This window comes from Bufo gargarizans, chromosome 4 (assembly GCF_014858855.1).
Source record: "Bufo gargarizans isolate SCDJY-AF-19 chromosome 4, ASM1485885v1, whole genome shotgun sequence".
NCBI classification, from domain to species: domain Eukaryota; kingdom Metazoa; phylum Chordata; class Amphibia; order Anura; family Bufonidae; genus Bufo; species Bufo gargarizans.
The window spans coordinates 297834219-297857090 of NC_058083.1; positions in this window are offsets into that span (position 1 = coordinate 297834219).

The window sequence follows — 22872 nt, forward strand, 5'->3', positions numbered from 1 at the left end:
TGTATCATGTTAGTTGGGATGCATTGCATTCACATCTATTGGTTGTGTCCAGCCTGTTCATTTTTACTTCAGAAAGGTACAACTGTTGGAAAAATTGTACATTCCAACTTCCATAGCCAGACAGAGACAGGTTGCATGCATCACTTCTGGCTGCTTTCAGTAGATACCTGGCATCACAACTGTTGCCACATTACACAAAACTGACCCCCATAGGAAATATGGGACCAACTTTGTCATCATTATCCCTATGGCAAAGACACATGTGAACAGATTAAATTGGATTATCCAGTTTATAATATATACCTGTCATTTGTCAGTTAATGGCAACACCTTCCCACCCCTTCCTTACCAGACATTTTTTTTTCAGTACAGATGGTCTACGTTTTGTATCTTTTTTCATACATAAGGTTTTATTTTATGTCATTTTTATTTTATTTTTTATATTTTATATCCAGAAAAAAATAGAAAAAAGACTTTTAAAATGTTGTATTTTTGAGGATTAATTTTATTATTTAACAACAACCATGTTCTCAATGAACCCAAAAAACTCATTAATATCAAAGCTGAATATTTTTGGAAGTAGTTTTTAATTTGTTTTTAGTTTTAGCTATTTTAGGGGGATATCTGTGTGTGCAGGTGACTATTACTGTGCATAATTATTAGGCAACTTAATAAAAAACAAATATATACCCATTTCAATTATTTATTTTTACCAGTGAAACCAATATAACATCTCAACATTCACAAATATACATTTCTGACATTCAAAAACAAAACAAAAACAAATCAGTGACCAATATAGCCACCTTTCTTTGCAAGGACACTCAAAAGCCTGCCATCCATGGATTCTGTCAGTGTTTTGATCTGTTCACCATCAACATTGCGTGCAGCAGCAACCACAGCCTCCCAGACACTGTTCAGAGAGGTGTACTGTTTTCCCTCCTTGTAAATCTCACATTTGATGATGGACCACAGGTTCTCAATGGGGTTCAGATCAGGTGAACAAGGAGGCCATGTCATTAGATTTTCTTCTTTTATACCCTTTCTTGCCAGCCACGCTGTGGAGTACTTGGACGCGTGTGATGGAGCATTGTCCTGCATGAAAATCATGTTTTTCTTGAAGGATGCAGACTTCTTCCTGTACCACTGCTTGAAGAAGGTGTCTTCCAGAAACTGGCAGTAGGACTGGGAGTTGAGCTTGACTCCATCCTCAACCCGAAAAGGCCCCACAAGCTCATCTTTGATGATACCAGCCCAAACCATTACTCCACCTCCACCTTGCTGGCGTCTGAGTCGGACTGGAGCTCTCTGCCCTTTACCAATCCAGCCACGTTCCCATCCATCTGGCCCATCAAGACTCACTCTCGTTTCATCAGTCCATAAAACCTTAGAAAAATCAGTCTTGAGATATTTCTTGGCCCAGTCTTGACGTTTCAGCTTGTGTGTCTTGTTCAGTGGTGGTCGTCTTTCAGCCTTTCTTACCTTGGCCATGTCTCTGAGTATTGCACACCTTGTGCTTTTGGGCACTCCAGTGATGTTGCAGCTCTGAAATATGGCCAAACTGGTGGCAAGTGGCATCTTGGCAGCTGCACGCTTGACTTTTCTCAGTTCATGGGCAGTTATTTTGCGCCTTGGTTTTTCCACACGCTTCTTGCGACCCTGTTGACTATTTTGAATGAAACGCTTGTTTGTTCGATGATCACGCTTCAGAAGCTTTGCAATTTTAAGAGTGCTGCATCCCTCTGCAAGATATCTCACTATTTTTGACTTTTCTGAGCCTGTCAAGTCCTTCTTTTGACCCATTTTGCCAAAGGAAAGGAAGTTGCCTAATAATTATGCACACCTGATATAGGGTGTTGATGTCATTAGACCACACCCCTTCTCATTACAGAGATGCACATCACCTAATATGCTTAATTGGTAGTAGGCTTTTGAGCCTATACAGCTTGGAGTAAGACAACATGCATAAAGAGGATGATGTGGTCAAAATACTCATTTGCCTAATAATTCTGCACTCCCTGTATGTCCCCTTAATATTACAGTTGTTTTTAAATAGGGGATATATAGTTTATGGTCATCAGGGCAGGGCTAGAAGCTGTGGCCTAGGGGAGGCATTCCTTTTTAAAATGCTTTTAACTTTTATTTGTTTTCTTAATTTTTTTATTGTGCTGCCCATAAGGTAATTCAAGATTTTTGGGGGGCATTTAACATTTCAATCTTTTTATTGCTGAGACTACAGCTTACTGACATGCACTGCATTGCTTATCTGGTTCTGCTAAGACCCAGCAGCCAGTGCAGTTTTGGGGTTCTAGCCATCCTTTGATAGCTTGGACTAGACCAGGAAGCAGCATTATGTATACAGCAATGGGGAAGGCAGGGATGGTTAAAAAAAAATGTATCTGCCCTCTTAATGGGTAGTTCTGTCATAACAGTGATTGGTTTCAGTGGTGTGGTGCTGAATCCAAAAATGGCACTGTACAAGTTACCAACTACTGTAATGTGAACAGTGGCATGCCTTGTTTTGGCATGCACTTCCCCATTGCAGCCAAACACTATCCTATGATAACACTATAAGAACACTGAGGACAGTGATTGGCTGCAGCTGTCACATGCCATATCCAGGCATGTCACTGCTGCAATTCTGAATACAAATAACAGCAGTAGTACCAGAGGAGCGCCACAGAGAATGGTGCTTGAGTGTATAATTTTTTATGTTTTATTTTAATACATTATAGTGGTTGTCTGAAATTTTTATCTTGGACAACCCCATTAATCTTTGCTTTTGGTGAAGGCAGTTTTGGAGGTGTAGACAATGCTTTATTGACTTATATTAGTTTTCTTGTTTATTTTTGTCTCTGAAAGATTTTATGTTTTTTTTAATGTGAATCATGTTATATAGACACATTATATACATACATAAATATCTATTTAATATGTGAGTACAATGTGGATTATAAAGATAGAAGTACCAGATGTAAATTACTAAGAATGACTATACTAATACGGTATATGGTTGTGAGGTTTTTTCATTTAATCTGTAATTGTAAAATATTTTAATTAACCTTGTCAAAAGTATGTGAAATGTTGTGGTTATGAGTCGAAGAAAACTAACATATAGAAAATAAAGGGTTAAAACTGCTATTGTAAGACTATGGTAAATTTTTATGCTTCTGTAAATGTATACATATGTTAAAAATGTATATTAATAAACATGAAACAGTAGAGACCACATGTTTCAGATTGGTGTCTGCATTTTATTATCTATGGTAAAAGATGCCCATTATATCATTATGGGGAAAAAACTTTACAGTGATTACAGTGATGTATCTTTATGTCTAAAAATAATTTATACTGTACCTATAGAGGGGCACCAACAGTGGTATAGCAGTGATGGTATAATAGGTCAACCCTAGTTAACAGGGTTTGTTCAAGTATAGTGTATCACTGACAGAAAACATATTTCAAACAGTTTATACAAGCATAAGTAATGCAATCCAGTAATGCAATTTTTGAATCCAGAGGGAAAACAAACCAGGCTGGTGTAGTGAGCTGCATCTATATTTATTTATATAAGGAGCTATATAACGCGAGTTTGACAGCGACGCGTGGTTGATTACGTGTGGTTGCGTAAGTGTGTGACTTAAGATTAAGTGACTTTAGATTCAGGGACTTCAGTGGGGGACTGTAATTAGCCAGTTTCTTAGTATTACATTATATTGTATTTTTCGCTTTTGTGGTGTAATCCCCATTTAGTATGTGTTGCACAATTGACAACGCAGTCCAGTGCACATCTTGCATGATGTATGCCGTCCTGGAACAGGAGTTCGGGTGCATATCTTTGTTCAAGATGTGAGCAAATTACCCGTTTGGAATCGCAAATCGAGTCTCTAAATGGGCAAGTTGCAACACTGAGAGGCATTGACAATTTGCAAAAGAGTTTGCTTCTCACCGAGCAAGCACTCTTTGGGGTAGATGAGGGGGAGGGTGACAGAGAGGAGGCTGAGGAAAGTGAGGTAGCTAGCTGGGTAACAGTTAGAAAGCGGGGTAGAGGGAAGAGTGCCAGGGAGGCTAGCCCTGATCTGACACACCCCAACAAGTTTGCACGTTTGGCAGATGAGGGGGATGTCAGTCCAGGGATGGCACTGCCGCAGCCAGACACTTCCTCTGCCAGTCAGGGGAATGCCAGCTGCGGTAAGCAGGGGACCAGGAGAGCAGGGCAGGCCAGACAGGTGCTGGTAGTGAGAGACTCAATTATTAGGTGAACAGATAGGGAAATCTGTCACAAAGGCCGTGATCGCCAAACAGTGTGCTGTCTTCCTGGCGCTAGAGTTCGACACATCGCGGATCGGGTTGACAGATTACTGGGAGGGGCTGGAGAAGATCCAGCGGTCATGATCCATATCGGAACCAATGGCAAAGTTAGGGGTAGGTGGAGAGTCCTTAAAAATGATTTCAGGGATTTAGGTCAAAAGCTTAGGGCAAGGACCTCAAAGGTAGTATTTTCCGAAATACTACCTGTACCACGGGCCACACAAGAAAGGCAGTGGGAGATTAGGGACATTAACAAGTGGCTCAAGAACTGGTGTAGGAAGGTGGGGTTTGGGTTCCTGGAGAACTGGGCCGACTTCTCTATCGGCTATAGGCTCTATTGTAGGGACGGGCTGCACCTCAATGGAGAAGGGGCAGCTGTGTTGGGGAAGAAGATGGCTAGAAGGTTGGAGGAGTGTTTAAACTAGGGACTGGGGGGGAGGGTAATTATGTTATAGCATGGGAAGATAGTGCATATAGAGACCGGGGGAAAGGTAGTGAGACTGGGGGAGGAATGGAAGGAGGGACTAGAACAGTTCAGAAGGAAAGGTGTAGGGTAAAAAATATACATAAGCCTCTCAAATGTATGTATACTAATGCCAGAAGCCTGACTCATAAAACTGGTGAACTGGAATTAGTGATGTGTGAGGAGGACTATGACATAGTGGGAATAACTAAGACATGGCTGGATGATAGCTATGACTGGGCAGTTAATGTACAGGGTTACAGTCTGTTTAGAAAGGATCGTCAAAACCGGAGAGGGGGAGGGGTCTGCCTTTATGTAAAGTCCGGTCTAAAGCCCACACTCCGTGAAGATATAAGTGAGGGACATGAACATGTGGAGTCACTGTGGGTAGAGATACATGGAGCTAAAAACAATAATAAATTACTAATAGGAGTTTACTATAAACCACCTAATATACCAGAGTCCACAGAAAATCTACTACTAAATGAGATTGACTAGGCAGCAAATCATAATGAGGTGGTTACTATGGGGGACTTCAACTACCCAGATATAGACTGGGAAACTGAAACTTGTATATCTCATAAAGGAAACAGGTTCTTGGCAATAACCAAAGACAATTACCTCTCCCAACTGGTTCAGGACCCGACTAGAGGGACGGCCATACTGGACTTAGTATTAACCAATAGGCTTGACAGAACAACAGACGTGCAGGTTGGGGGACACCTGGGAAATAGTGACCACAAAGTAATAACCTTCCAATTATCATTCAAGAGAGCGTTTCTACAGGGAGGATCAAAAAAACAAAACTTCAAAAAAGCTAAATTTAGCCAACTAAGAGAGGCCATAGGCCTAACTAAATGGGATAAAGTCCTCACAAATAAAAATACAGCCACAAAATGGGATATCTTTAACCACCTCCGGACCGCCTAACGCGCCGATGCGTCCGGAAGGTGGTTGCTTTTCTCCTCCTGGACGCATCGGCGCGTCATCTCGCGAGACGCGAGATTTCGCCGCAGCTGGCCCGCACATGCGCATCGCGGGCCGGCATTTCATAGAGGAGTATTTCGTCAGGACCTGCCAGCCAGCGATCATTGGCTGGCAGGTTGCTGATTTTCAAAAAAGCCAATCACAGAGCCATATAGCAGATCATATTTGTAAATATGATCTGTTATATGGCTGCCTGCTCCTCTGCTGGTTCTTTTCGTCGGTTGGATCCAGCAGAGGAGCAGGCTTCACAGTGAGTACACCAACAGTACATACTTAGCCCCAGATCACCCCCCTGAACCCCTATTAACCCTTTGATCACCCCTTCTAGCCCCTGTCAATCACTAGTGAAAGGAAAAAAAGTGATCAGTGCAAACTGTCACTTTTTTTTTTCACTGGTATTGACCGTTAGGTTTTAGGTATAGTTTAGGTCCCTTGGTTAGGTAGTTAGGGATCAGTTAGCGCCCAGCCCACCGCACCGCAGTCCGTTATTCGCTGATTAGCGTATCGCTAATCAGCATTTGTACTTTTATAGTATCTGGAAGTGATCAAAACTGATCACGGTCAGATCTATAACTGTATTAGTGTCACTTTAGGTTCGCCCTCCACCCAAAACGCAGTGTTTGCCCGATCAGGCCTGATCGGTCGCCCACACGTGCGTTCGCCCACACCCGCCCCACCGCAGTGACAAAAAAAAATTTTTTTTTGATCGCTGCACATCCACTTTACACGCACTGCGGCGATAAAAAAATCACTTTGATATTTTTTATCAACCGCAGCGGCCTCCGGTACTTCGCTAGCCTCCCCTTTGTAAGACAGGCTTGCTTTTTTTACCTGGGTAGTCTCAGGGAATACCCCTAAATTTAGTTGCCCACATGTCAAACAGGGGGTATTCCTCTGAAGAGGCCTACAGGCTTCTGACCCAGTCGGATGAGGAGTGGGAACCCTCATCTGATGAATCCAGCGGGTCAGAATACGAACCTGTAGAAAGCAGCGGCTCTCTGACCCAAAGTTCGGACGAGGAGGCTGAGGTCCCTGATAGAACCAGGCGTACCCGGCCCCGTGTTGCTAGACCGCAGGTTGCGCAGGATCCGCTTCAAGAGCATCAGAGTGGGGCTGGTGCTGCCGGATTACGTGGTGAGGCATACACCAGCAGACCAGCCCATCCTGGACCTAGTACCAGCACTGCCGTACAACCTGGTGAAGTAGCGAGCACCAGAAGGGCAGTTGAAGCTGGTACGGTGGCACGAGCAGTAGTGACCCCGTCGCAGCCACCGCAAAGACGTGCCCGTAGAGCCCCTAGAATCCCAGAGGTGCTGGCAAACCCTGATTGGCAGCCCCCAACTTCAGCCGCACCTGTAGTTCCCCCTTTCACCGCCCTGTCTGGAGTTCGGGTTGAGACAGCTCAGATCGGTTCGGCCCTGGGATTTTTTGAGCTGTTCTTGACTGCGGAGCTCTTAGACATAGTCGTGGCAGAGACAAACCGGTATGCCACACAATTTATAACCGCTAACCCGGGAAGCTTTTATGCCCAGCCTTTCCGGTGGAAACCAGTCCAAGTTTCCGAATTTAAAACTTTTCTGGGCCTCCTCCTCAACATGGGCCTGACAAAAAAACATGAATTGCGGTCATATTGGTCCACGAACCCAATTCATCACATGCCCATGTTCTCTGGTGCAATGTCCAGGACACGATTTGAGACCATCCTGCGTTTCTTGCACTTTAGTGACAACACCGCCTCCCGTCCCAGAGGCCACCCTGCTTTTGACCGGCTCCACAAAATTCGGCCCCTCATAGACCATTTCAACCAGAAATTTGCAGATTTGTATACCCCTGAGCAAAACATCTGCGTAGACGAGTCCCTAATACATTTTACCGGGCGCCTTGGCTTCAAACAATACATCCCAAGCAAGCGCGCCCGGTATGGGGTCAAATTGTATAAGCTCTGTGAAAGGGCCACAGGCTATACCCACAAATTTCGTGTCTATGAGGGAAAAGATCAGACCCTGGAGCCGGTCGGTTGCCCTGACTACCTGGGGAGCAGTGGGAAGATAGTTTGGGACTTGGTGTCACCCTTATTCGGCAAGGGGTACCATCTTTATGTGGACAATTTTTACACAAGTGTGGCCCTCTTTAGGCATTTGTTTCTAGAACGGATTGGCGCCTGTGGTACCGCGCGAACTAGTCGCGCGGGCTTCCCCCAACGGCTCGTTAGCACCCGTCTTGCAAGGGGGCAGAGGGCCGCACTGTGTAACGAAGAACTGCTCGCGGTGAAATGGAGAGACAAGCGTGACGTTTACATGCTCTCCTCCATTCACGCAGACACGACAATACAAATTGAGCGAGCAACCCGTGTCATTGAAAAGCCCCTCTCAGTCCACGACTATAACCTCCACATGGGAGGGGTCGACTTCAATGACCAGATGTTGTCTCCGTATTTAGTTTCCCGCAGAACCAGACGCTGGTATAAGAAGGTGTCTGTATATTTGATTCAATTGGCGCTGTATAATAGTTTTGTTCTCTACAGTAAGGCTGGGAGAACTGGATCCTTCCTCAAATTTCAGGAAGAGATCATTGAGAACCTCCTGTATCCAGAAGGTTCCGTGGCCCCATCCACCAGTGTAGTTAGCCGTCTACACGAGCGACATTTCCCCAATGTCGTTGCTGGTACCTCAACCCAACCGTCACCCCGAAAAAGATGTCGTGTCTGTAGCAGGAGTGGAATAAGGCGTGACACCCGGTATTTCTGTCCTGACTGTCCTGACCACCCTGCCCTATGCTTAGGGGATTGTTTCCGAAAGTACCACACACAGGTACACCTAGCATAGGGATCACATCTCACCAGGATAGGCACACAGGGCTATTAGGGCCCATTCACTCACACAGCTGCTGCAAACGTCTCCTTTCACATGGGACAAAGTGCATAACGCACTTCGCCACATCTTTGGGCGATTTGCGCTTTGCACATTGACCCATGGGGGAGGAGAGGTTTGTTCTATAAAGGTAAAAAAAAAAAAAAAAAAAAAAAAAAAAAACAGGTAAGCAAACAGGTTAATGTTTAGTTCCAAAAGTTAAAGTTACATGTTCTGTTCCAAAGTTAATAAAATTATTGCGTTGTGGCCTGGTTTTTTCTTTTTTTTTTTTTTTGTCTTTTTACCTTCCAGGTGGACCAACCGATGAACTAGCTGCAGCACCGATGTGCATTCTGACAGAAGCATTGCGCTGCTGTCAGATTACACGCAAGTCGGTGTATGCGGCGCTGCAAGACGGGATTTTCTCCTCTGCAGTGACAGATACGTTTGCCGAAGCATACGAGCTGAGGAGGAGGCGGCGTTCCTATGCTTTGGCAAGCATTTTGTATATATATATATATATATATATATATATATATATATATATATATAAAAAAAAAATCCCGGCAATGATTTATTCATCCACATCGATTGATGCGAATGGAGAAATCTGGTTTGCCAGGGCATACGAGCTAAGTGGGTATGGATGTAGGGCGGAGCTCCTATGTCCTGGCAGACGCCTTTCCCCTCCATTTTTTTTTTTTGGCAGAGATTTTTTCATCCACATTGATCGATGCGAATGAAGAAATCTGTGCCGTTCATTTTTTTCTTTCAGCCCAGAAGCTGAACGGAAAAAAAAATCTCATTACCTGTATGCTCAATATAAGGAGAATAGCAGAAACTCCTAATGCTGGCCATACATGTAATGATTGCGGAGACCCTCAAATGCCAGGGCAGTACAAACACCCCACAACTGACCCCATTTTGGAAAGAAGACACCCCAAGGTATTTGCTGAGGGGCATATTGAGTCCATGAAAGATTGAAATTTTTGTCCTAAGTTAGCGGAAAGTGAGACTTTGTGAGAAAAAACAAAAAAAAAATCAATTTCCGCTAACTTATGCGAAAAAAAAAAAATTCTATGAACTTGCCAGGCCCCTCATTGGATACCTTGGGGTGTCTTCTTTCCAAAGTGGGGTCACATGTGGGGTATTTATACTGCCCTGGCTTTTTAGGGGCCCTAAAGCGTGAGAAGAAGTCTGGGATCCAAATGTCTAAAAATGCCCTCCTAAAAGGAATTTGGGCCCCTTTGCGCATCTAGGCTGCAAAAAAGTGTGACACATCTGGTATCGCCGTACTCAGAAGAAGTTGGGGAATGTGTTTTGGGGTGTCATTTTACATATACCCATGCTGGGTGAGAAAAATATCTTGGTCAAATGCCAACTTTGTATAAAAAAATGGGAAAAGTTGTCGTTTGCCAAGATATTTTTCTCACCCAGCATGGGTATATGTAAAATGACACCCCAAAACACATTCCCCAACTTCTCCTGAGTACGGCGATACCAGATGTGTCACACTTTTTTGCTGCCAAGGTGGGCAAAGGGGCACATATTCCAAAGTGCACCTTTCGGATTTTGCAGGGCATTTTTTACACATTTTGATTGCAAGGTACTTCTCACACATTTGGGCCCCTAAATTGCCAGGGCAGTATAACTACGCCACAAGTGACCCCATTTTGGAAAGAAGACACCCCAAGGTATTCCGTGAGGGGCACGGCGAGTTCCTAGAATTTTTTATTTTTTGTCACAAGTTAGCGGAAAATGATGATTTTTTTTTTTTTCTCTTTTTTCCTTACAAAGTCTCATATTCCACTAACTTGCGACAAAAAATAAAAAATTCTAGGAACTCGCCATGCCCCTCACGGAATACCTTGGGGTGTCTTCTTTCCAAAATGGGGTCACTTGTGGCGTAGTTATACTGCCCTGGCAATTTAGGGGCCCAAATGTGTGAGAAGTACCTTGCAATCAAAATGTGTAAAAAATGCCCTGCAAAATCCGAAAGGTGCACTTTGGAATATGTGCCCCTTTGCCCACCTTGGCAGCAAAAAAGTGTGACACATCTGGTATCGCCGTACTCAGGAGAAGTTGGGGAATGTGTTTTGGGGTGTCATTTTACATATACCCATGCTGGGTGAGAAAAATATCTTGGTCAAATGCCAACTTTGTATAAAAAAATGGGAAAAGTTGTCTTTTGCCAAGATATTTCTCTCACCCAGCATGGGTATATGTAAAATGACACCCCAAAACACATTCCCCAACTTCTCCTGAGTACGGCGATACCAGATGTGTGACACTTTTTTGATGCCAAGGTGGGCAAAGGGGCGCATATTCCAAAGTGCACCTTTCGTATTTCACCGGTCATTTTTTACAGATTTTGATTGCAAAGTACTTCTCACACATATGGGCCCCTAAATTGCCAGGGCAGTATAACTACGCCACAAGTGACCCCATTTTGGAAAGAAGACACCCCAAGGTATTCCGTGAGGGGCATGGCGAGTTCCTAGAATTTTTTATTTTTTGTCGCAAGTTAGTGGAATATGAGACTTTGTAAGGAAAAAAGAGAAAAAAAAAAAATCATCATTTTCCGCTAACTTGTGACAAAAAATAAAAAATTCTAGGAACTCGCCGTGCCCCTCACGGAATACCTTGGGGTGTCTTCTTTCCAAAATGGGGTCACTTGTGGCGTAGTTATACTGCCCTGGCAATTTAGGGGCCCAAATGTATGAGAAGTACCTTGCAATCAAAATGTGTAAAAAATGCCCTGCAAAATCCGAAAGGTGCACTTTGGAATATGTGCCCCTTTGCCCACCTTGGCAGCAAAAAAGTGTGACACATCTGGTATCGCCGTACTCAGGAGAAGTTGGGGAATGTGTTTTGGGGTGTCATTTTACATATACCCATGCTGGGTGAGAAAAATATCTTGGTCAAATGCCAACTTTGTATAAAAAAATGGGAAAAGTTGTCTTTTGCCAAGATATTTCTCTCACCCAGCATGGGTATATGTAAAATGACACCCCAAAACACATTCCCCAACTTCTCCTGAGTACGGCGATACCACATGTGTGACACTTTTTTGCTGCCAAGGTGGGCAAAGGGGCGCATATTCCAAAGTGCACCTTTCGGATTTCACCGGTCATTTTTTACACATTTTGATTGCAAAGTTCTTCTCACACATTTGGGCCCCTAAATTGCCAGGGCAGTATAACTACACCACAAGTGACCCCATTTTGGAAAGAAGACACCCCAAGGTATTCTGTGAGGGGTATGGCGAGTTCCTAGAATTTTTTATTTTTTGTCGCAAGTTAGTGGAAAATGAGACTTTGTAAGAAAAAAAAATAAATAAAAAATCATCATCATTTTCCGCTAACTTGTGACAAAAAATAAAAAGTTCTATGAACTCACTATGCCCATCAGCGAATACCTTAGGGTGTCTACTTTCCGAAATGGGGTCATTTGTGGGGGTTTTCTACTGTCTGGGCATTGTAGAACCTCAGGAAACATGACAGGTGCTCAGAAAATCAGAGCCGTTTCAAAAAGCGGAAATTCACATTTTTGTACCATAGTTTGTAAATGCTATAACTTTTACCCAAACCATTTTTTTTTTTGCCCAAACATTTTTTTTTTATCAAAGACATGTAGAACTATAAATTTAGCGAAAAATTTATATATGGATGTCGTTTTTTTTGCTAAATTTCACAGCTGAAAGAGAAAAATGTCATTTTTTTGCAAAAAAATCGTTATATTTTGATTAATAACAAAAAAAGTAAAAATGTCAGCAGCAATAAAATACCACCAAATGAAAGCTCCATTAGTGAGAAGAAAAGGAGGTAAAATTCATTTGGGTGGTAAGTTGCATGACCGAGCGATAAACGGTGAAAGGAGTGTAGTGCCGAAGTGTAAAAAGTGGCCTGGTCATGAAGGGGGTTTCACCTAGCGGGGCTGAAGTGGTTAAAAGCATCCTAAAATCTCATTGTGAGAGGTACATACCGTATGGGAATAAAAGGTTAAGGAACAAAAAGCAACCAATGTGGATAAACAGAACTGTAAAGAAAGCAATAAATGACAAAAAGAAAGCATATAAAACACTAAAACAGGAGAGTAGCACGGAAGCACTGAAAAACTATAAGGAAAAAAATAGAACATGTAAAAAACAAATAAAAGCGGCCAAAGTAGAGACCGAGAGATTAATTGCCAAAGAGAGTAAAACTAACCCTAAAATGTTCTTTAATTATATAAATGTTAAAAAGTATAAATCTGAAGGTGTTGGCCCGTTAAACAGTAATGAGGGGGGAGTCGCAGAGAGCGACGAGGAGAAAGCAAAGTTGTTAAATATTTTTTTCTCCAATGTATTCACTGAGGAAAATAAACTGTCAGATGACATGCCGAATGTTGAAATAAATTCCCCATTAAAAGTGTCCTGTCTGACCCAGGAAAAAGTACAACAGCGACTTAAAAAGATTAAAATAGACAAATCGCCAGGACCGGATGGCATACACCCCCGTATCCTAAGGGAATTAAGTAATGTCATAGCCAGACCCTTATTTCTGATATTTGCAGATTCTATATTGACAGGGAATGTCCCACAGGATTGGCGCTTGGCAAATGTGGTGCCAATATTCAAAAGGGTCCAAAAACAGAGCCTGGAAACTATAGGCCGGTAAGTTTAACATCTGTTGTGGGTAAACTGTTTGAAGGTTTTCTGAGAGATGCTATGTTAGAGCATCTTAACGGAAATAACCAAATAACGCCATATCAGCATGGCTTCGTGAGGGATCGGTCATGTCAAACAAATTTAATCAGTTTCTATGAGGAGGTAAGTTCTAGACTTGACAGTGGCGAATTAATGGATGTCGTGTATCTGGACTTCTCCAAAGCATTTGACACTGTACCACATAAAAGGTTAGTATATAAAATTAGAATGCTCGGACTGGGAGAAAACGTCTGTAAGTGGGTAAGTAACTGGCTCAATGATAGAAAACAGAGGGTGGTTATTAATGGTACATACTCAGATTGGGACACTGTCACTAGTGGGGTACCTCAGGGGTCAGTATTGGGCCCTATTCTCTTCAATATATTTATTAATGATCTTGTAGAAGGCTTGCATAGTAAAATATAAATTTTCGCAGATGACACTAAACTGTGTAAAGTAATTAACACTGAAGAGGACAGTATACTACTACAGAGCGATCTGGATAGATTGGAGGCTTGGGCAGATAAGTGGCAGATGAGGTTTAACACTGACAAATGTAAAGTTATGCACATGGGAAGGAATAATGCAAGTCACCCGTACTTATTAAATGGTAAAACACTCAGTAACAGACATGGAAAAGGATCTAGGAATTTTAATAAACAGCAAACTAAGCTGCAAAAAACAGTGTCAGGCAGCTGCTGCCAAGGCCAATAAGATAATGGGTTGCATCAAAAGGGGCATAGATGCCCGTGATGAGAACATAGTCCTACCACTTTACAAATAATTAGTCAGACCACACATGAAGTACTGTGTACAGTTCTGGGCTCCTGTGAACAAGGCAGACATAGCAGAGCTGGAGAGGGTCCAGAGGAGGGCAACTAAAGTAATAACTGGAATGGGGCAACTACAGTACCCTGAAAGATTATCAAAATTAGGGTTATTCACTTTAGAAAAAAGACGACTGAGAGGAGATCTAATTAATATGTATAAGTATATCAGGGGACAGTACAGAGATCTATCCCATCATCTATTCATTCCCAGGACTGTGACTGTGACGAGGGGACATCCTCTGCGTCTGGAGGAAAGAAGGTTTGTACACAAACATAGAAGAGGATTCTTTACGGTAAGAGCAGTGAGACTATGGAACTCTCTGCCTGAGGAGGTGGTGATGGTGAGTACAATAAAGGAATTCAAGAGGGGCCTGGATGTATTTCTGGAGTGTAATAATATTACAGGATATAGCTACTAGAGAGAGATCATTGATCCAGGGATTTATTCTGATTGCCTGATTGGAGTCGGGAAGGAATTTTTAATCCCCTAAAGTGAGGAAAATTGGCTTCTACCTCACAGAGTTTTTTTTACCTTCCTCTGGATCAACTTGCAGGATGACAGGCCGAACTGGATGGACAAATGTCTTTTTTCGGCCTTATGTACTATGTTACTATGTAATATGCAGAAAGAGACAAACAGAAGTCTGCATAGAGACCTTTTACTGCTTGGATTTTGTATGCTGATTATTAGAGTTGAGCGAACACCTGGATGTTCGGGTTCGAGAAGTTCGGCCGAACTTCCCGGAAATGTTCGGGTTCGGGATCCGAACCCGACCCGAACTTCGTCCCGAACCTTAACCCCATTGAAGTCAATGGGGACCCGAACTTTTCGACACTATAAAGGCTGTAAAACAGCCTAGGAAAGGGCTAGAGGGCTGCAAAAGGCAGCAAAATGTAGTTAAATCCCCTGCAAACAAATGTGGATAGGGAAATGAATAAAAATAAAAATAAAATCAATAAATATTAACCAATATCAATTGGAGAGAGGTCCCATAGCAGAGAATCAGGCTTCATGTCAGCAGAGAATCAGTCTTTATATCATAGCAGAGAATCAGGCTTCACGTCAGCCAAAACTGGAACAGTCCATTGTCATATATTTAGGCCCCGGCACCCAGGCAGAGGAGAGAGGTCCCATAACAGAAATATAGGCTTCATGTCAGCAGAGAATCAGTCTTCATGTCATAGCAGAGAATAAGGCTTCACGTCAGCCAAAACCGGACCAGTCCATTGTCATATATTTAGGCCCCGGCACCCAGACAGAGGAGAGAGGTCCCATAACAGAGATTCAGGCTTCATGTCAGCAGAGAATCAGTCTTCATGTCATAGCAGAGAATCAGGCTTCACGTCAGCCAAAACTGGAACAGTCCATTGTCATATATTTAGGCCCCGACACCCAGACAGAGGAGAGAGGTCCCATAGCAGAGATTCAGGCTTCATGTCAGCAGAGAATCAGTCTTCATGTCATAGCAGAGAATCAGGCTTCACGTCAGCCAAAACTGGAATAGTTCATTGTCATATATTTAGGCCCCGGCACCCAGAGAGAGGAGAGAGGTCCCATAGCAGAGATTCAGGCTTCATGTCATAGCAGAGAATCATGCTTTACGTCACCCAACACTGGAACAGGCCACTGTCAGATATTTTTAGGCCCCGGCACCCAGACAGAGGAGAGGTTCATTCAACTTTGGGTTGCCCCGCAATATAATGGTAAAATGAAAATAAAAATAGGATTGAATGAGGAAGTGCCCTGGAGTACAATAATATATGGTTAAGGGGAGGTAGTTAATGTCTAATCTGCACAAGGGATGGACAGGTCCTGTGGGATCCATGCCTGGTTCATTTTTATGAACGTCAGCTTGTCCACATTGGCTGTAGACAGGCGGCTGCGTTTGTCTGTAATGACGCCCCCTGCCGTGCTGAATACACGTTCAGACAAAACGCTGGCCGCCGGGCAGGCCAGCACCTCCAAGGCATAAAAGGCTAGCTCTGGCCACGTGGACAATTTGGAGACCCAGAAGTTGAATGGGGCCGAACCATCAGTCAGTACGTGGAGGGGTGTGCACACGTACTGTTCCACCATGTTAGTGAAATGTTGCCTCCTGCTAACACGTTCCGTATCAGGTGGTGGTGCAGTTAGCTGTGGCGTGTTGACAAAACTTTTCCACATCTCTGCCATGCTAAACCTGCCCTCAGAGGAGCTGGCCGTGACACAGCTTGCGTTGGCGACCTCTTGCTCCTCCTCTGCCTTGGCCTTGGGCTTCCACTTGTTCCCCTGTGACATTTGGGAATGCTCTCAGTAGCGCGTCTACCAACGTGCGCTTGTACTCGCGCATCTTCCTATCACGCTCCAGTGCAGGAAGTAAGGTGGGCACATTGTCTTTGTACCGTGGATCCAGCAGGGTGGCAACCCAGTAGTCCGCACACGTTAAAATGTGGGCAACTCTGCTGTCGTTGCGCAGGCACTGCAGCATGTAGTCGCTCATGTGTGCCAGGCTGCCCAGAGGTAAGGACAAGCTGTCCTCTGTGGGAGGCGTATCGTCATCGTCCTGCGTTTCCCCCCAGCCACGCACCAGTGATGGGCCCGAGCTGCGTTGGGTGCCACCCCGCTGTGAACATGCTTCATCCTCATCCTCCTCCACCTCCTCCTAATCCTCGTACTCCTCGTCCTCCAGTAGTGGGCCCTGGCTGGCCACATTTGTACCTGGCCTCTGCTGTTGCAAAAAACCTCCCTCTGAGTCACTTCGAAGAGACTGGCCTGAAAGTGCTAAAAATGACCCCTCTTCCTCCTCCTCCTCCTGGGCCACCTCCTCTTCCATCATCGCCCTAAGTGTTTTCTCAAGGAGACATAGAAGTGGTATTGTAACGCTGATAACGGCGTCATCGCCACTGGCCATGTTGGTGGAGTACTCGAAACAGCGCAACAGGGCACACAGGTCTCGCATGGAGGCCCAGTCATTGGTGGTGAAGTGGTGCTGTTCCGCAGTGCGACTGACCCGTGCGTGCTGCAGCTGAAACTCCACTATGGCCTGCTGCTGCTCGCACAGTCTGTCCAGCATGTGCAAGGTGGAGTTCCACCTGGTGGGCACGTCGCATATGAGGCGGTGAGCGGGAAGGCCGAAGTTACGCTGTAGCGCAGACAGGCGAGCAGCGGCAGGATGTGAACGCCGGAAGCGCGAACAGACGGCCCGCACTTTATGCAGCAGCTCTGACATGTCGGGGTAGTTGTGAATGAACTTCTGCACCACCAAATTCAGCACATGCGCCAGGCAAGGGATGTGCGTCAAACCGGCTAGTCCCAGAGCTGCAACGAGATTTCGCCCATTATCGCACACCACCAGGCCGGGCTTGAGGCTCACCGGCAGCAACCACTCGTCGGTCTGTTGTTCTATACCCCGCCACAACTCCTGTGCGGTGTGGGGCCTGTCCCCCAAACATATGAGTTTCAGAATGGCCTGCTGACGTTTACCCCGGGCTGTGCTGAAGTTGGTGGTGAAGGTGTGTGGCTGACTGGATGAGCAGGTGGAAGAAGAGGAGGAGGAAGCCGAGTAGGAGGAGGAGGCAACAGGAGGCAAAGAATGTTGCCCTGCGATCCTTGGCGGCGGAAGGACGTGCGCCAAACAGCTCTCCGCCTGGGGCCCAGCCGCCACTACATTTACCCAGTGTGCAGTTAGGGAGATATAGCGTCCCTGGCCGTGCTTACTGGTCCACGTATCTGTGGTTAGGTGGACCTTGCCACAGATGGCGTTGCGCAGTGCACACTTGATTTTATCGGATACTTGGTTGTGCAGGGAAGGCACGGCTCTCTTGGAGAAGTAGTGGCGGCTGGGAACAACATACTGTGGGACAGCAAGCGACATGAGCTGTTTGAAGCTGTCTGTGTCCACCAGCCTGAATGACAGCATTTCATAGGCCAGTAGTTTAGAAATGCTGGCATTCAGGGCCAGGGATCGAGGGTGGCTAGGTGGGAATTTACGCTTTCTCTCAAATGTTTGTGAGATGGAGAGCTGAACGCTGCCGTGTGACATGGTTGAGATGCTTGGTGACGGAGGTGGTGGTGTTGGTGGTACATCCCCTGTTTGCTGGGCGGCAGGTGCCAACGTTCCTCCAGAGGCGGAGGAAGAGGCCGAGGCGGCAGCAGCAGAAGAGGCCGAGGCGGCAGCAGCAGAAGAGGTAGCAGGGGGAGCCTGAGTGACTTCCTTGTTTTTAAGGTGTTTACTCCACTGCAGTTCATGCTTTGCATGCAGGTGCCTGGTCATGCAGGTTGTGCTAAGGTTCAGAACGTTAATGCCTCGCTTCAGGCTCTGATGGCACAGCGTGCAAACCACTCGGGTCTTGTCGTCAGCACATTGTTTGAAGAAGTGCCATGCCAGGGAACTCCTTGAAGCTGCCTTTGGGGTGCTCGGTCCCAGATGGCGGCGGTCAGTAGCAGGCGGAGTCTCTTGGCGGCGGGTGTTCTGCTTTTGCCCACTGCTCCCTCTTTTGCTACGCTGTTGGCTCGGTCTCACCACTGCCTCTTCCTCCGAACTGTGAAAGTCAGTGGCACGACCTTCATTCCATGTGGGGTCTAGGACCTCATCGTCCCCTGCATCGTCTTCCACCCAGTCTTCCTCCCTGACCTCCTGTTCAGTCTGCACACTGCAGAAAGACGCAGCAGTTGGCACCTGTGTTTCGTCATCATCAGAGACGTGCTGAGGTGGTATTCCCATGTCCTCATCATCAGGAAACATAAGTGGTTGTGCGTCAGTGCATTCTATGTCTTCCACCGCTGGGGAAGGGCTAGGTGGATGCCCTTGGGAAACCCTGCCAGCAGAGTCTTCAAACAGCATAAGAGACTGCTGCATAACTTGAGGCTCAGACAGTTTCCCTGATATGCATGGGGGTGATGTGACAGACTGATGGGCTTGGTTTTCAGGCGCCATCTGTGCGCTTTCTGCAGAAGACTGGGTGGGAGATAATGTGAACGTGCTGGATCCACTGTCGGCCACCCAATTGACTAATGCCTGTACCTGCTCAGGCCTTACCATCCTTAGAACGGCATTGGGCCCCACCAAATATCGCTGTAAATTCTGGCGGCTACTGGGACCTGAGGTAGTTGGTTCACTACGACATGTGGCTGTGGCAGAACGGCCACGTCCTCTGCCAGCACTAACACCACCACGACAATGTCCGCGTCCGTGTCCCTTACTAGATGTTTTCCTCATTGTTACTGTTCACCACAGTGAGAAAAAAATTATTTGGCCCAATGTATTGAATTCAAATTCAGGCCTTTTTTTACAGACACCTAACACTATCTGGCTATCTTTTTTAGGTACCGTATTACACTAATACAGGCACAGCAGTAACGACAGATTTAGCTGGATATAAATTGTAGGCCTAGTATTTAGGCCCTGGATGACAGGTATACGTTTACGGACAGAATTAGACTTGGAAATACACGGTAGCGTGTGAAGTTATTGAGAATGACCCTATCCGCACCTTCAATCTAATATACCCTTTTATGGATAGATTTAAAGTTGGCCTGATACAGCAGAAACCACTAATTTAGGGAATTGCTAAGTTGGGAATTGTATTTCAACCCAGAACAAAAACTGTGCTTTGGTGGACACTAAATGAATTGACCAGCCTCAGCAATAAACACAGATTTTGCTGAATATAAATTTTAGGCCTATTATTTAGGCGCTGAATGACAGGTATACGTTTCCGGACAGAATTAGACTTGAAAATGCACGGTAGCGTGTGAAGTTATTGAGGATGACCCTATCCGCACCTTCAATGTAATATACCCTTTTATGGATAGATTTAAAGTAGGCCTGATACAGCAGAAACCACTGATTTAGGGAATTGCTAAGTTGGGAATTGTATTTTAAACCCAGAACAAAAACTGTGCTTTGGCGGACACTAAATGAATTGACCAGCCTAGCAATAAACACAGATTTAGCTGAATATAAATTTTAGGTCTATTATTTAGGCGCTGGATGACAGGTATACGTTTACGGATAGAATTAGACTTGGAAATGCACGGTAGCGTGTGAAGTTATTGAGAATTACCCTATCCGCACCTTCAATCTAATATACCCTTATATGGATAGATTTAAAGTAGGCCTGATACAGCAGAAACCACTGATTTAGGGAATTGCTAAGTTGGGAATTGTATTTCAACCCAGAACAAAAACTGTTCTTTAACGGACACCAAATAACTTGACCAGCCACAGCAATAATAACAGATTTAGCTGAATATAAATTGTAGGCCTATTATTTAGGCGCTGGATGACAGGTATACGTTTACGGACAGAATTAGACTTGGAAATGCACGGTAGCGTGTAAAGTTATTGAGAATGACCCTATCCGCACCTTCAATCTAATATACCCTTTTATGGATAGATTTAAAGCTGGCCTGATACAGCAGAAACCACTTATTTAGGGAATTGCTAAGTTGGGAATTGTATTTCAACCCAGAAGAAAAACTGTGCTTTGGCGGACACTAAATGAATTGACCAGCCTCAGCAATAACCACAGATTTAGCTGAATATAAATTTTAGGCCTATTATTTAGGCGCTGGATGACAGGTATACGTTTACGGACAGAATTAGACTTGGAAATGCACGGTAGCGTGTGAAGTTATTGAGAATGACCCTATCCGCACCTTCAATCTAATATGGCCTTTTATGGATAGATTTAAAGTTGGCCTGATACAGCAGAAACCACTGATTTAGGGAATTGCTAAGTTGGGAATTGTATTTCAACCCAGAACAAAAACTGTGCTTTGGCGGACACTAAATTAAGTGACCAGCCTCAGCAATAAACACAGATTTAGCTGAATATAAATTGTAGGCCTATTATTTAGGCGCTGGATGACAGGTATACGTTTACGGACAGAATTAGACTTGGAAATGCACGGTAGCATGTGAAGTTATTGAGAATGACACTATCCGCACCTTCAATCTAATATACCCTTTTATGGATAGATTTAAAGTAGGCCTGATACAGCAGAAACCACTGATTTAGGGAATTGCTAAGTTGGGAATTGTATTTCAATCCAGAACAAAAACTGTGCTTTGGCGGACACTAAATGAATTGACCAGTCTCAGCAATAAACACAGATTTGGCTGAATATAAATTGTAGGCCTATTATTTAGGCGCTGGATGACAGGTATACGTATACGGACAGAATTAGACTTGGAAATGCACGGTAGCGTGTGAAGTTATTGAGGATGACCCTATCCGCACCTTCAATCTAATATACCCTTTTATGGATAGATTTAAAGTTGGCCTGATACAGCAGAAACCACTGATTTATTGAATTGCTAAATTTGGGAATTGTATTTCAACCCAGAACAAAAACTGTGCTTTGGCGGACACTAAATGAATTGACCAGCCTCAGCAATAAACACAGATTTAGCTGAATAAAAATTTTAGGCCTATTATTTAGGCGCTGGATGACAGGTATACGTTTACGGACAGAATTAGACTTGGAAATGCACGGTAGCGTGTGAAGTTATTGAGGATGACACTATCCGCACCTTCAATCTAATATGGCCTTTTATGGATAGATTTAAAGTTGGCCTGATACAGCAGAAACCACTGATTTAGGGAATTGCTAAGTTGGGAATTGTATTTCAACCCATAACAAAAACTGTGATTTGGCTGATACTAAATGAATTGACCAGCCTCAGCAATAAACACAGATTTAGCTGAATATAAATTTTAGGCCTATTATTTAGGCGCTGGGTGACAGGTATACGTTTACGGACAGAATTAAACTTGGAAATGCACGGTAGCGTGTGAAGTTATTGAGGATGACCCTATCCGCACCTTCAATCTAATATACCCTTTTATGGATAGTTTTAAAGTTGGCCTGATACAGCAGAAACCACTGATTTAGGGAATGGCTAAGTTGGGAATTGTATTTCAACCCAGAACAAAAATATATCCATTGCCAGACAGCAGACAGTATTACAATTGGCTAGCCACAGCTGAAACACCAGATTTAGGGTACTGCTATTTTGGCAATTGTATTTCACCCCTCAATAAAATATCAAGCACTGCCAAACCCCTGATGTAGGATATAGCAAAAAAATAACCACACTATTGATGGTTAAATGGACTTGGTGGCAGCTTGTGCTGGCGCACCACAAGACACAAAATGGCCGCCGATCACCCCAGAAAAAAGTGACAGAAAAACGCTCTGGGCAGCCTAAAAACAGTGAGCAATTAAATAGCAGCAGTTCAATGATCCACAGCTGTAGATCGATCACTAAATTAAGTGTTTTTGTTGAGTTAATCACTGCCTAATCTCGCCCTAACAGCAGCTGCAACCTCTCCCTACACTGATCAGAGCAGAGTGACGTGCGGCGCTACGTGACTCCAGCTTAAATAGAGGCTGGGTCACATGCTGCACTGGCCAATCACAGTCATGCCAATAGTAGGCATGGCTGTGATGGCCTCTTGGGGCAAGTAGTATGACGCTTGTTGATTGGCTGCTTTGCAGCCTTTCAAAAAGCGCCAAGAAAGCGACGAACACCGAACCCGAACCCGGACTTTTACAAAAATGTTCGGGTTCGGGTCTGTGTCACGGACACCCCAAAATTCGGTACGAACCCGAACTATACAGTTCGGGTTCGCTCATCCCTACTGATTATATGAATTCCACTTCTGTTCGTCTTTTCCTGTATATAAAAGGTTTTTATGCTTAGCAGATACAGTTCACTCCACAAGTCGAGGGCACAGTTCTTGAACACGTTACAATTA